This window comes from Carlito syrichta, unplaced genomic scaffold (genome assembly GCF_000164805.1).
Source record: "Carlito syrichta isolate Samal-C Ts95f unplaced genomic scaffold, Tarsius_syrichta-2.0.1 Scaffold309486, whole genome shotgun sequence".
In the NCBI taxonomy this organism is placed as follows: Eukaryota; Metazoa; Chordata; class Mammalia; order Primates; family Tarsiidae; genus Carlito; species Carlito syrichta.
The window spans coordinates 1,025,052-1,039,578 of NW_007253582.1; the positions used below are offsets into that span (position 1 = coordinate 1,025,052).

The following is a 14,527-nucleotide window of genomic DNA, read 5'->3' on the forward strand; positions in this document are numbered from 1 at the left end:
AGCCTGGCTTGGGGCGGGCGTGGAGCCTCCGGGAGCGTGAGAGGGTATGGGGCGGCAGGTTTGCATTGCTGGGTGGGATGGTGAGCTGCCGCCAGTAAAGTGTTTTGGTCCTTAAGTTTAGGTTAGCCAGGTGTGCTTTGTGTGAAGGTTGTCAGGGTGACCGTTTCTATGCAGGGTGCTTAGCTCTGGCTTTCGTGTGTGTGTGTGTGTGTGTGTGTGTGTGTGTGTGTGTGTGTATGTGTGTGTGCTTTGGGCGTCGTTCTCTAGATCAGCTTGCCTTGAGGGTGTTACCATATTTACTCGAAAGAGGCAAAACAGAGGAGGAGGTACAGTCGCTAATTACTTGTTTTAGAAAGGGAACTATGGCATCTAACATGATAACCAGTAAACAACCTATCTTTAAACCTCGATTTGGAAAAAAACAGTTAGATCTTTTACCTTAATCCCAACATTGAGCTCTATTTGAAAAAGTATGGCTGTATTCTGGGGGTGAAAATACAATGCTATTCACATACTTGAGCACAGTATGGTAAATGCCATCAGTAAGTGAAGAAAAAGAAAGGGAAAATAAATAGGAATTGCGAGTGAAGAAGCAACTTGATGCAGTCATATGCAGTATTCAAGAATGTCATTATTGAGATTTATATGTTATTTGTGGAAAATCACGATTAGTCGGTAGCATCAGGAAATAAAGTTGGTAAAATGTTTCATGTTTGTGGTGATAAAAGCATCACGTTAATCAATTTAATGTAAGTGAATAATCTGCTTTTGAACATTGCTTCATTTTGAATTGTTGAGATTTTGTTTAAATTAGGGTTTTTTCCCTTTAACAATTGTAGAAGAAAAACTTCATGTCCTTCAAAGTTTGAATTTCCCTTCAAAAAATGTTTTTTGGCAGCTTTCCATGCTGTGGGACAGAGAGCTGTAGGACAGGGGTTTCATGAATTGAGATCCTGATTCATGTTGTACTTTACGTTTTGGAGGTAACTTGGAGGTTAGCTGTCACAATGTCATTCTATTCCTACAGAAATTTTATTTATCCGTGCCTTCAATTGCATTAGCGCTTTGAGTTAAGGGAAAGTGATAGGAAGGTTAAGATCAATTATCCTTCATCCTAGAGAATGAAGTCATTGCTATACTCGTGTTTCATGGACAGAATGCCAATGTGACTATAAAAAATTTGAGGTGATATCAAGCAAAGAGCCCTAGCATTGTCTCATTATTTGCTGTAAGAGGTCATTTACAGTAAAATCTCATGTTTCACAAATATTAACTTTTTTTCATCTTTGTATTATTCTTAGTCTTATAAATGGATAAAGGTGGAGAATTATTAGGGAATGAATGTGTAGGAAAGAATACACAAATTCTCCTTAAATGTGTATAAGAACATACTCAAAAAAAGGAATTTAAAATTTAAAAATTGTAGTGATCTATTGTTCCCTTTCTGACACACACTATTCCAGCTTTATATTTCAAAATGAGGAGCGAACTTGTCCTTGGGTTTCCTACCACCCCACCCTCTTTACTTGAATAGAAATGTAAGTCTTTTCAGTGCTTTTATGTTCATAGTTCTCACCAGACAAAACCCCCAAATTCTACATAATAGTTGTTTGTACTTCTTGGAGTAAAATGATTGAACACAAGAGAAACAAAAGAAACCACCCAAGATGGGAGATAAATGCCCTCCCAGCCACCACAAAAAATAGGAAAGCAATCGGCTGTGTATTAATTGAATTACTTTCACAGACTCAGTCTTAATCATCAAAGCTTCCCATTCTGTGATTTACGCCTCTAGGTCTGGTTGGGCATAACCCATGCCTGTGAGGTGCGTGGCATGTTTGGAACCTTATGGCTTTCTTGGTCCTACATTTCAGTGAGGGGTGTGAACTAAAGTATCATGGAGTGGTGAAAAGAATATTGAATTGCGCTTTAGAAAACACTGGCATCTGCTTTGGCTCTGCCAGTAGCTGTGTACTGTTGGGCAAGGCTCAACTTTTAGAGCTTTGGTTTCCTTGTCTGGAGAAAAGCAGGCTTTGTATTAAAGATCTTTCCAGCTCTGAACATGTTTCCAAAACAACCTGGCCTGATAATAACATCTAGAATTTCCTGAGTGTTCCCTCTGTGCTGGATGCTGAACTATGCATTTTATGTGCATTTCCTCACTGTTTTCTTGTAGCAACTTTAGAAGGGAGTTCCTATATTTTACTGGTGAAAATACCAGAAGGCATATTGCTCAGAATATAGGAGAAAGTAAGACTGGGTCTGTGCATTTTCACTTCACAGAGCATTTTGCTCTAATTCTTTACTTAAATACACATGTAGAACTATCCATACTGTCTAGTAATCCTCATTTTGTAGTTTGTTGGCTAGTCTAAAAAGAAGAAAGGGAATTACATATGGTCCAATACACATGATTTCTAGTCTCTTATACTTTTAAAAGATCCAGTTTTTTCTTTACAAAAAACCAGGGCAAAAGAAAAGAGCAATGTATAGTAATAAGACTCCCTCCTTTAAAAAATAAACTGGCAGCCAGTCATGTATCTAGTTGCATTGAGAGAAATGAGGAAGTTGGTGCCTCTGGGGTGGATAGTTAGTTGAAGCCAACTTGAAAGGGGGCAGGTGTTGGGGAGACTCAAGGTGGATCTCAGGTGTGTGGACATTCAGGTGGCTCAGATGTCAGAGAGAAGGAGAGGTGGTACCTGGGTCCTAGTTTAATGAAACTTGAAAATTAGTAATAAAGAATCATTTTGTTCATCGAAGTACCCTGAACCAGCCCAGGAAGTTAGTTCTTATGATGGAATCATCTAGGGATTTGTTAAATGCAGATTGTCAAACGGTAGCCCCAGAGGCCCTGGGTAATTCTTTGATTTGGATCAGGATGGAATGTAAATTTCTAATGATCAGTCAAGGTGATGTGGATGCTGAAAACCCTCTGTCATAGTCAGGAAAAACCTGTGGGAGGCCATCAGAACCCCCTAAAATGTATAATGATGGGTGATCATTGAAAAAAATGATGGGTGATATAGACTAATCAAGTAGATTTAACCCTGCCAGTCTCAGGAGCAGGCATGAGGCATGATGATGATTGGCTTTTGTGTAATTTTAGAAAATAATGCCTGTGGTTTTTTATTTGACCAGTGTGGAGTAATAACAATCTCTTTTTACCAGAATATGGTTATTCACTGAATGTAAGCCAGGTTAGTTTCACATTTCTTTCTTTCTTTTTTTTTTTTTTTTGAGTTGGAGTCTCACTCTGTCTCCCAGGCTGGAGTGCAGTAGCGCACTCAGCAGCTTCGACCTGCTGGGCTCAGGTGATCTTTCCGCTGCAGCCTTCCAAGTAGCTGGAACTACAGGCACACGCCACTCTGCCCAGCTAATTTTTTTGATTTATTGTAGAGACGAGGTCTCACCAAGTTGCCCAGCATGGTCTTGAAACTGTGGGCTCAGACAATCCTCTCACCTTGGCCTCCCAAAGTGCTGGGATTATAGGCCTGAGCCACCGCGCCCAGTCTTAGTTTCACATCTCTACAGAAGTATTACCAGGCAACTGATTTCCCTCAACAATGGCTTTGCAATAAGTTTGAGCATCTTGACTAGGAAGGGCAGTCAAATTTTCAGTCTATGTGTGGCATGGCAGATGGGACAATGCTTGACGCTGTGCTAGGAACTCCTCTTTTTTGCAAGCAGCCAAGTGGAACTCAGCCATAAAGACTGACAACTGATGTGTCAAACAGATAGAATAAGCGATAATGCTCTAACCATTGAGATTTTGAGGGGAGAATGATTCAGACATCTTATTGTCATGTCATGCTAATCTGCTCATGTTCTGCTATCCACCCCAGACCTCCCTATTCAAATGGAGAAAGCAGACTTGTGAGCCAAGGTACTATTGTTTCCAGGCTGTATCCTTTGAAGCCCATCTGTTGTTTGGTTTGAAGTGAATGTTAATTAAAAAGTTAGCCAAAAGCTGCTCCCCACTCTCCCTTTTTAATGCTGCATCTTGATTCTATGCAGCAGGTGCTGAAACACATTTATGAGCTGTGTCAGATTTGATAGATTTCCTGGCTGAATTTTAAATATTGAGCTCAATCTGCTTTTAGGCTATGGCAGATGTAAAATATTTAGATTTGGGGGCATTGTGTGACTTCACTAGTGTGAAGATATTTTTTAAAGAGTAAAATAAGGCCGGGTGTCGTGGCTTATGCCTGTAATCCCAGCACTTTGGGAGACCAAGGCGAGAGGATTGCCTGAGCCCAGGAGTTCAAGACCAACCTGGGCATCATGACAAGACCTTGTCTCTACAACAAATTAAAAAAAAATAGCTGGGCATGGTGGCATCAATTGTAGGCCCAGCTACTTGGGAGGCCGAAGCTGAAGGGTTGCGTAAGACCAGCAGGTTGAGGCTGCAGTAGCTGTGGGTATGCCACTGCTCTCCAGCCTGGGCGACAGAGTGAGACTCTGACTCAAAAATACATAAATAGCTAAATAAATACATACATACATAAAAATAAAAATAAAGAAAAAAAATGATTGCCATTTATGAGCTATTGTCCAGGGATGTATATGCCGGTGTAGTCAATGGCTTGTGTGTTAAGGTAATCTTTGTATAAGTAATATGGTTTATAACTATGAAGGGAAATTGAACCATCTAGCAATAAAGTACTATTCACAGGTACCTTCATTTTTAGGAGATTGTGCAGATACTAAAGTAATAATTATAAGGTTACATATGCAAAACAGAAAAATGATTATGATAATAGGAAGGGGAAAGATGGATACAACATTTACATACATTATTGTGAAAGTAAAGATGCTTGTGGATGATTTAGAAGAGAAAACAAATGTTACAGATTTGGGTATCAATGCTACTTGGATCAGTTGGGGTGACATTGATGGTAAAGAATAGAAAACTCATTTCAAAATGACTGAAACAGTTGTCCATACTATAGACCTCCATCTGGTTGGCAGCTCCAACATGGTACGCCTCTGCTCCTTTCCTCTGCTGTTCTGGTTGCTCCTTTCTCCTCTAAGAATGGCCTTTATCCTAAGGCTGGTGGTTATTCCAGGCTCACTTAGAGATAGAACAATTTGCAGCCTGGGTTTGGTGGCTTTTGCCTGTAATCTTGGCACTTTGGGAGGTCAGTGAGGGAGGATCACTTGAGGTCAGGCATTTGAGACCAACCTGGGCAACATAGTGAGATCCTGTGTCTATGTGAAAAAAAAAAAAGATAACTTGCAGAAGAAAGACAGGACCTCTCTTCAGGAATGCTCCTTTGAAAGAGGAAGGAAACTTTTTGGAATTTCCCAACAGACCTCTCCTACATATCATTGGCTCAGATTGGATCACATGTTCTTTCCTGATACTCTCTGGAAAGGAATATACAATTACCATAATTGCCCAGATCAATCAGCATTAGCCTCTGATTCAGCTGGAGAGGAGGAAGAGAGGTTGAGAACCAAAAGAGTCTGCTACGGAATACGGTTGGGCTTGCCCTTATATTTGGGAAACGTAATGCGATTAAAAATAATAGCGAGAATTTAAAAAGTTGTGCTGTGAAATGCTACATTCATTTTTTTTATTCATACCTAGTTGAATAACATTTAGACTCTAGTTTGTTTGACAAATACATTTTCTTGTTTTACTATGCTATTTACAGGCAAATATTACCGGAAAATTTATTTCTGAAATGTATTATTCCTAATTGATGATAATAATGAAGTCAATTCAGTTATTAGGTAAACATGATTCAATTCTAATTTTGAAGTTTTTTTTCTGAATTAATTTGTGAAGAAAGCAGTCCTCAGAAATGTCTCTCTTGTCTGGGTGATAAATAGGCATTTGGTGGTGCCTATTCTGAACAGCAATGTAGACTGCCTTCTACTTGGTTGACCTACTGTTGTTAGAAAATCAGGAGATATTTGCTTTTGCCTCTTTGGCATCTTACTTTTCCAGGCCAGCCTCCTCTTCTCCTTGCTCTTCCTCCTTCCTGTAAATCAGCACACCAATATTAATAAAGGCTTTATTATATGCAAAGCACACTAGAGCAGTGATATTTCCTCCTCTACAAGCCACACATGGACATTTGGTCTCAATACTTTTTGTTATGATCAGCAGAGGGGCCACAAAATGGAATGCTAAGGCTTCTGAAGGACAAGTATAGATTTTGTTTATTCATTAAACGTTAACTGAGTTCACACCAGGTACAGCATCTATTACGATGAATAAGAAATCACCTGTGTTTTCTGGTTAAGGACACCCACTCTCTGGTTGAGATGTCAGAAAAATAATAAGCATTTTCATTGCCTTCCTGCGGTACATGCTCCATGAGACAAATAGAAGGATTATTGTTCTGTCTTAATTTAATCACTCAGTGCTGTACCATAAAATGGTAGTCCCTGTGTCATTTGTTTATGTGTAGACGGTCCAGGAACACACAGTTGGTGAAATTTTCTGCTAGAGCTATATGCATATATAATTAGCATACCATAACTTAACCATGGGTAGTCTTTTTGCATGATATCATATAATGTTTTAAACCAAGAAATAATTTATAAGGTATACCTTTCTAATAAGCACAATGTAAATGGGTAGAATTGCTTATTCACAGGATGCACTCTCACTTTGGACTAGACCAACTCAGATTTTTTTCCCTCAGCATTAAAGGTACATGAATAATAGATGAGCAATTAACATGAATTATAGATGTGAACTAATGGAGGCAAATATAGCTTCCTTGGATCTTGGTGCAAGGAAATGCTGTGTACGTTAAAAGATAATTTGAATTCATTTTGACCTGGGGTTATTTGAATAAAATCTACTATTTAGCTATAATATATATCGGATTTAACTTATGTGGAGATATAATTATAGATAAGAATAATATACCTTAGCACTGTCAAATATGATGTAGAAATAAAATAACATGGAAATTAACCTAGCATCCCCTACTGTGCTGGAAAAATTCAACAGCCCCTCAATTCTGTGAGCTTTTTTTTCATATATTTTATTATTAAGATAGAAAATGATCATTTAGTATATTTTTACAGTGCTGCATTTGGTACGAGACATATATTTAATTTAACATCAAGTATGTATACTAAACTGTCCAACATGTAATGTTTTTTGTTTTTTGAATAGTTCATAAATTGAAATTTCTATATCAGTCACAACTTTAAATATACTTTTTTCAAGGATCTGAACGATACCTGTAGTTGACAGCATGAATTTTTTTCTATTCCACCAGAACAATATAAATGACTAAAATTAATTATTTTATGCATCTGTGAAGTTCAATAATATAAGAGAGGATTTGTGTGGTGATGTGAATTTTTAAAAATTCTTTTACCAAACTGTGATTTTAAAGATTTAAAAATATTACTAATTTTATTCATAAAGCCCTACTGGATTGGGTGTTTGTTTTTACTGTATTTTTTTCTCTTCATCAACTGACTGAAAGCTATTCTATAAGTACATTTCAGTTAGTTAACTAAATAGGTGTATCTTTTCATTTGCTTTATTTTGAACTGAGCTAGATTTATAAAATGAAGTCGCTGACTCATTTGGTTCCTTCTCTCATATTTCTTTTAGTTCTCCTTCCAGTATGGAGTATGGGAAGGAAGGTTTTTCCAGCTGTCTGAGGTGTGGTAATACCATAACGGCTGCTGTAATGAGTATCACAAACCAAGTGGCTTAAGCAACAGAAGCTTATTATCTCACAGTTCTGGAGGTTAGAAGTCCAAGATCAAGGCTGGACCAAGCTCCTTTAGAAGGCATTAGAGAAGGCTCTGTTCCAGGACTCCTTCTAGCTTCTGGTAATTTCTTGACTTATGAGAGTTTAACTTTAACATTCACCTGGAGTTCTCCCTCTGTGTGTATCTTTGTGTCCAAATGTCCTCTTTGCATAAGACCACAGTCATATTGGATTAAGGATTACTTTAGAGACTCATCAAAACTTGATCATCTGCAAAGACCTTATTTTGAAATAAGATCACATTGGTAGGTATAAGGGCTAGCACCTCAACATCTTTCTGGGAACACAATGCAGCCATAGCAGCTGTCTTAAAGCTAAAAAACCAATGAGACATGTGAAGGGAATTTTAATTGTCAGCTCTTCTTCTTTAGTTTACCTTGTATTGATTGAAACTGATAAAATGGTTAAAAAGAAGCCGTCTTGAATGTCTGACCTTCAGTATGGGGAATTCCAATCTTGATTCTATGCAGAAGAAAAATAATGTAAACTAGAATGACAGTAAGGTAAACATTTTTAGCAAGGAATTAAGATAGTAGAATTCTAAACTTGATTGTACATTGGGACATTTTGCCTTTAAATAGTTGTAATACCAGCAGACAGTTGCCCCCCTTTTTTGGGTAGCAATTCATTTCAGGAATTCTGGGGGCTCCTCTCCATGACACCACCATCATGCATAGCATTGCAGTATCAGACTTTCTTCCGTTACTAGTTTAGTCTATAAATTTGTAATGCTTAATATAATTGACAGAAAACTTTAAATTATTACATTTAAAATTATTATTATTAACACATTTTTAAGATAGGAATATTTAGGCTGGGCATGGTGGCTTATGCCTGTAATCCCTGCACTTTGGGAGGCCAAGATGGGAGCATCACTTGAGCCTAAAAATTTGAGGCCAGCCTGGGCAATATAGCAAGAACTGTCTCCATAAATAATAAGAAAATTAAAAAAAAGCTAGCTGGGTACTGTGGCATGTGCTTGTAGTCCCAGCTACAAGGAGAGGTTGAAGTGGGATGATCTCTTGAGCCCAGGAGTTGGAGGCTCCCATGATTGTGCCACCGCACTCTAGCCTGGGCAATAGAGTGAGACCCTGACTCAAAAGAAAAAAAAGAAATAGAAAGAACAAAAAGATAGGGATATTTAGAGTAGAATAGTACTTGAGAGACTTTAAGACACTTCAGACCTCGTTCCACTGGGGTATGGTCCAAAGTCAGTAGCTCTGACTCTGACAAGCATCCAAGAATGCTTGGCTGCAGTAGGACAGTGGGAGTGATCAATTCTTGATAATAAAAGATTGCTACAATTGAACAATATTTGCCAAACAAATAATTTGGTTTATAATTTATGCAAAGAATGTTACCATTAGTCGGTATAAGCAATAGAAATTAGTTTAACTGGGTTTGACCTTTGTGGATTTCTTCGCAGTTTCATTCTTTCTTTTTCCCATGCTTTTCTGTAAAATATAGTCATTAAAAATTATCTGATCTACCTTGTTTGATTGTAGGTCATAAGGCTCCAATTCCAGAGAAGGTCCTTCCTGTCCCATACCCAGAAAAAAAAAATGAAAACCTGAAAGAGGTCAAGGACACCAGTCATGGTGACATGCACCTGCAGTCCCAGCCACTTGGGAGGCTAAGGTGGGAGGATTGCTTGAGGAGGAGTTTGAGGCTGCAGTGAGCTATGGTCACACCTTTGCATTCTACCTTGAATAACAGAGCAGGATTGTTTCAAAACAAGACAAACGAACAAAAAACCCAAAGAAGTCAAGGAAAATCTAAACAGACAAGCCTTACTGGGTTTCCTCACTGTTTGGCTCAGGGGGAAGCAGCACTCACCTTCCCCCATCTGCCCCTCCACCCCAAACCCACAACCACATACCAGCTTCCTGGAACCTGCTGGCAGCTGCTGAGAAGGGCCAGACAGAAACTTTCCAGCCCATGCCGGATGTGACGCTTTGTCTCCCCGCTTCACTGCCACCCCCAACACCCTCTCCAAATACAGCACCCTTAAAAACCCAAGCCTGCCTCTCCTTGGGTGCGACTCCCCTGGCCCATCTTTCCGGACCATGGGACCTTGCCTGGGAGTTTCTCCCCCAATAAACACTTGGTTTATACCGGCCCTTTGTCCTGTGCCTCTTTCTGTATTATCAAACGTTACATCTTGGTGCCAAAATCCAAGAGGTGACTGAGCCACACAGGCCTCACCTCCCGGCTCAGGGGCCTCCCGCCCAGACGCCTCCGGCACGAACTGCGAATCTCCGACCCACTCCTCCACTCAAACTTTTGTGAGGTGAGTTCCCCCCGTGTCGGTCTCTCTTTCCCCCTCTGGGCCTCCCTATCAGAAGTCACAGGTGTGCTAGGGAAAGCCCTCTGTTCTGGTCAGCAATAAATCCTGGGGACACCCTGTTTCTCCTGACCTTCACTCTACCCAGCTGGTCTTTGCCTGAATTGGGACGCCTTTTCAGACTCAGACAGGCCCCAGAAATTTAAATAGACATGGGTAACCAACCCTCCAAATCTAATTCTAAGATGCCTCTGGGCTGTCTTCTCAGTAATCTCGACAAATTGAGATTAACCCTGGACATTCGACGCAAACATCTAATCCATTTCTGTACTGTGGCCAGGCCTCAGTATAAACTGGAAAATGGGTCCAAGTGGCCCCTCAAGGGAACTTTTAATTTTAACATCCTCACTGACTTAAATAACTTCTGCAAACGCAGTAAAAAATGGTTGGAGATTCCCTGTGTTCAGGCCTTCTGGCTCCTGCGCTCCCGTCCCTCCCTGTGTCAGTACTGTTCCACAACCCAAATCTTGCTGGTAAAGGGAGACTCCCGCCCCTTCCCTGTCCTCTGTTCCCGACCCCTCCTTCATTCCATCTGCCCCAGTCCCTCCACCCAAATACGACAAGCCTCTCCCACCCAATCTGGAGTCTCCCCCGCTCATAAATCTTCTGAAAAACTTAACTGCGCCAATCCCTTGTCCTCCAAATCCTCCTCCTTCTTCCAACCCGCCCCCGTAAAATCCACCCTCTCTCTACCCCCATCTTCCTCCTTCACCTTCCGACTCTCCCCTTCCGCCACTCTCCCTCCCCTCTCCGGTCAGTACACATACTCGTTCACACTGCATGCACCACCCTCCCCACCCCCTTGTTCCTGCACCCATTTGTCCTCTCTGAGAGGTTGCTGGCCTGGATGGTTTTGTTTGGGTACAAGTCCCACCGTTCTCGCTACCCATTTGGTTACCCAATCTGCCCCTGATATCTGCAGAAAGCTAAAAAGGCAGAGAATGGCCCTCAAACCCCTGTCCATGACCTGATAAACATGGCCTTTAAGGTTTTTAATGCCCATGAGGAAGATGCAAAAACCGCTAGGCAGCAGCACCTCCAGCAGGCCGCTAAAGCACAAGCCCGCGCCCTGGTTGCTGCCCTGCGACCAATGCAACAAGATACAGGGGTCTTTCAACGTCTGGAGGCGGGTAACAAAGCTCCCCCGGGAGCCTGTTTCAAATGTGGCCAGGAGGGCCACTGGGCCAAGCAGTGCCCTAACCCTTGTCCGCCAAATAATCAATGCCCTATCTGCAAACAAAAGGGCCATTGGAAGGCGGATTGCACGTGGCCTGGCCAAGCTCCGGTGCCTCCTCACAGGGGTGTGGCTGAGCCACCTGCTCAGCTCCATGAGCTGCTTGGACTGGCAGAAAGCTGAAAATGCCCGGACTCTAAGGCCCCAATTACCCTCACCAAGCCTAGAATCTTACTCCAGGTAGTGGGTAAGTCAGTCTCGTTCCTCGTAAACACGGGGGTTACCTATTTGGTTCTGCCTTCCTTTTCGGGGCCTCTATCTCCTTCCCAGGTCTCAGTCGTTGGTATCCACGACCAGCCTTCTGCCCCCCTTCAAACCTCAGCTTTACCTTGTTCTCTCAGTGATTGGATGTTTAGTCACTCCTTTCTCATTGTCCCATTCTGCCCCATTCCGTTGCTCAGCACGGATATCCTCTCAAAATTGAGGGCCACTTTAACGCTGTCAGTTCAATCAGCGGCCCCACTCCTTGCCAATATTGCTCTAGTCTCTGTTTTTCCCAGCTCAAACCTGCCGCCTCCCCTCCCACCCCACCTAGTCAACCCCGATGTGTGGAACATTTCCACCCCAGTCATAGCACAACACCACACCCCAGTTTGCATAGTTTTGAAAAACCCCTCTAACTTCCCTTCTAGACCCCAGTTCCCCATTTCAGCCACACATCATAAGGGCCTTAAACCCATCATCACTTGCTTGCTTTCTCAGGGCCTCCTCATACCTGTTAACTCTCCATATAACACCCCCATCCTTCCGGTCTGTAAGCCCTCTGGAGACTACTGCTTGGTCCAGGACCTCCGTCTCATTAATAAGGCGGTGGTCCCTCTCCACCCAGTGGTTCCTAATCCCTACACTCTTTTATCTCGGATATTGCCTCAGACAGCACATTTCACTGTCATTGACCTCAAGGATGCTTTCTTTACTATCCCCCCACACCCAGACTCTTACCCCCTTTTTGCTTTCACCTGGGAGGACCTGGACACAGCACAGGCACAACAACTTATGGGGATGGTCTTACCACAGGGCTTCCAGGACAGCACCCACCTCTTTGGCCAGGCTCTTGCAGCTGACCTAGCTGATTGCCCTCTCCAACCTAGCCACCTTTCCAGTACATGGATGATCTCTTACTTTGCAGCCCATCTGAGGAACTGTCCCACATACACACAGCCGCCCTTCTCAATTTCCTGGCCTCTAGGGGATACCAGGTGTCCCCCCACAAAAGCCCAACTCACACAACCTAAATTCATCTACTTTGGTGTCTGCCTTACTCCCACCACTAAGGCCCTGACAATGGACCGCCTCCACGCTATATGGCAGCTAACACCCCCGGAAAATGGTAACCAAAATCTTGTCCTTTTTGGGCTTTGTGGAGTACTTCAGGCAATAAATCCCTAACTTCACCCTGTTAGCCCAACCTCTGTATGCGGCCGCCAAACAAACGCCTATGAGGCCCCTCACCTCCCCCGCTGAGGTTCACAAGGCGTTTGTTGCTCTCTGCGACACCCTCCTGTCTTCACCACTGCTGTGTCTCCCTAACCCCTCTCAGCCCTTCTGTTTATTCACAGATGAGTGCCATGGAATAGCTGTGGGCGTCCTAACACACCTGGTAAGCCCTTCCCACCGCCCAGTAGCCTACCTCTCCAAACAGCTCAATACCACTGTTCAGAGATGGCAACCCTGCTTAGGGGCGCTAGCGGCGGCCGCTATTCTAACCAAGGAGGCTTTAAAACTTTCCTTACATCACCATATCATTATCTTCTCCCCTCACAAGAGTTCACAAACTGCTGGGACATCGGATGCTCTCTCTCCTAGTCCCCTCCAGGATACAGGAGTTCCATTTGTTGTTCCTGGACAACCCGAGGATAACTCTAAAGCCTTCACCACCCCTTAACCCAGCATCCCTACTCCATCTCCCCTCCTCTAACGCAGGGCCTACCCACTCGTGCCCGGAGTTGGTGGAGGCCCTGATTCCGCCCAGGGACGGACTCTCAGATCAGTCACTTCAGTTCCCAGACCTCACTCTGTTCATGGATGGTAGTTCTGTCTGCACCCCACAAGGCCACTGGCAAGTGGCCTATACTATAGTCTCTGCTGACTCTGTTCTTGAGGCCCAGTCCCTTCCTCTGGGCACCACTTCCCAAAAAGCGGAGCTTGTTGCTCTTACACGGGCTCTCAAACTATCTAAAGGGCAGCAGGTAACCATCTACACTGACTCCCAATATGCCTTCCTCTTTGCTCATTCAGCTCCTGCACATACAACATCTCCAGACCTGTGCTATCTACTCTATCTGCTCCAAGGGGTGGGTTCTTTTGGTGTAACAGCACCCTCTTCAAATCTATCAATAATTCTTACCCTTGTTGCTATCTGGTAATGCTTGTGCCACAGCTTACATTCTATTCTGAAAAAAACCTCTTACTCAAAGCCTTTCCCACTCCCCGCTGCGCCCGCCCTGCGGCATTTCTCCCCCTCGTTCTCGGTTTCACATTTGCCACGTCCTTGGAGGCTGGAGGGCTGGGTTGGGGAGCACTCGACACAGCCTCCTTTCTTCCCAAAATCTGGAAGAAAGGCTCCAAGCTGCTCTGAAAGCATCTGTAAGCTCCCTGGCATCCCTGCAATGGCAAATAACCTCTCTAGCCCGGGTTACTTTACAAAACCGCAGGGCCCTTATTCTCCTTACAGCCAGCCAGGGTAAAACCTACATGTTTCTCCAAGAAAAAATACTGTTTCTACATTAATAAAACAGGGCTGGTAAAAAAAATGTCAACATCCTCCAAAAGCTGGGAGACAAACTTTGCCAAAAAAAAACACCGCAGAATTGCCCTTCTCTGCTTGATAAAACTCGGGCATTGCCCAATGGGTCATGCCATGCTTGAGACCTATTCTACTTATCTGTCTTTTACTTATGATTGCACCCTGTCTAATTTTTTGCAGTCTCACATAAAAAAAATTTCTCGTGTCACAATAAATCAGCTAGCCCTACACCCCTATCCATATGCCCCACTTCCCTCCGAGCCACCCCATCCTGGCCTCCCCTAAAACTACAAGTCAACACCCCTTATACCAAAAAAGTCGGTATGTTGGGCTCAGGGGGAAGCAGCACTCACCTTCCCCCATCTGTCCCTCCACCCAGCGATCCCCTATGCGCCCCTTCACCCCAAACCCACAACCACATACCAGCTTCCTGGAACCTGCTGGCAGCTGCT

The 14,527-nt window shown here is 43.0% G+C and overlaps 1 protein-coding gene across 1 annotated transcript in view; it reads left to right on the forward strand.

Moving 5' to 3' along the window:
* Nucleotides 1-14,527, forward strand: part of PRSS12 (protease, serine 12) — a gene marked incomplete at its 3' end in the record, with an annotated part of 25,710 nt that overhangs the window by 574 nt on the left and 10,609 nt on the right. The gene's annotated exons all lie outside the window — the stretch shown is intronic.